The sequence below is a fragment of the Bison bison genome, unplaced genomic scaffold, assembly GCF_000754665.1.
Source record: "Bison bison bison isolate TAMUID 2011002044 unplaced genomic scaffold, Bison_UMD1.0 scf7180017864144, whole genome shotgun sequence".
Lineage (NCBI taxonomy): Eukaryota > Metazoa > Chordata > Mammalia > Artiodactyla > Bovidae > Bison > Bison bison.
Genome location: NW_011494716.1, coordinates 1,703,204 through 1,704,309, shown reverse-complemented (window position 1 = coordinate 1,704,309; position 1,106 = coordinate 1,703,204). Strand labels below are relative to the sequence as shown.

The window sequence follows — 1,106 nt, the reverse complement described above, 5'->3', positions numbered from 1 at the left end:
ACGGGGGCCTAGGGTGGAGGGCATCTTGCTCTCTTGTTGTGTTGAATGGAGTGGACTTGAATAACGTGGGGAGAATCAGAATGGCCCTGCATCTCACCACCAGCAGACGAAGGCTGGACCCGCCAAGCTCAGATGCAGAGCTGGCGGTGAGTCCGGGACCAACCCCAAGTTCTGGCTCCCAGGCCACGTTGCCTTCACTCCTGTCCGCCTTGTCCGAAGGCTGAGAGAGAGCCCCATCTCCCTCTGGGGGACTCTTTCGGGTACCTGCCCCCCAAAACTCAAGACTGCTCTCCTGTGAGCCTCCGATGCCTGCCAGAGCAGAATCTTCTATCAGGCGCTGGGAGGAAGTGGCCTGTGGCCGCCGCGCTGGGGTCCCTCGCCTCAGCCTTCCAACAGCCTTGCCACTTGGCCAGCACCTCCAGGACTCATCTCCAGGGCCCTGAGAATGCAGTCCACTTACCAGGTGCCTTCTTTGCCCACAGGCCAAGTACCTGGCCCAGATCATTGTGATGGGCGCGCAGGTGGTGGGCAGGGCCTTTGCCCGGGCCCTGCGGCAGGAGTTTGCAGGTAAGCTTGGGTTCCTTTTCCCTGTGCTGGGAGATCCTGCTTGGGTCAGATTTTCCCTGTAGCTGTGGGCCCCTTCCTCACTCTGGGCCACCTGTGAATGCAGGGACCCCTTGTGGGCTGGGTTCTGGCAGCTTGGGTAGCCTGGGACACTTCTTCTCGGGGACAGTGCTTGATCTTGGGACATTCCCAGAGAAGGGAGACCTGATTGACACGATCATCCGGCCAGAAGTGGGCACACTGGCCGGCCTGCCTGCCTGTTTTTGCAAATAAAGTTTTATTGGAACAGTCAGCCAGCGTCCAGTAATTGCAACACAGACTAATTGACCTGCAGAATCTAAAACATATTCACTGACGCTTTAAGGAAAAGTGTACTGGCTCCTGAATCGAGAGGTCACCCAAGGCGGCCTGCTTCAGTGGCCTCGGTGACCACAGGGCAGCCGGGTCTCATCTGGGCTGCCACCCCTGCCCGCAGCCTCACTCTGCTCCCCTAGCAGCCTAAGCTCCCCGACTTGCTGCGTGCCCGGGGTGAGAGGGTGGGG

The 1,106-nt window shown here is 59.5% G+C and overlaps 1 protein-coding gene across 1 annotated transcript in view; it reads left to right on the top strand.

Moving 5' to 3' along the window:
• PAM16 (presequence translocase-associated motor 16 homolog (S. cerevisiae)) overlaps positions 1 to 1,106 on the top strand; it is a 9,209-nt gene that overhangs the window by 5,809 nt on the left and 2,294 nt on the right. The gene's annotated exons all lie outside the window — the stretch shown is intronic.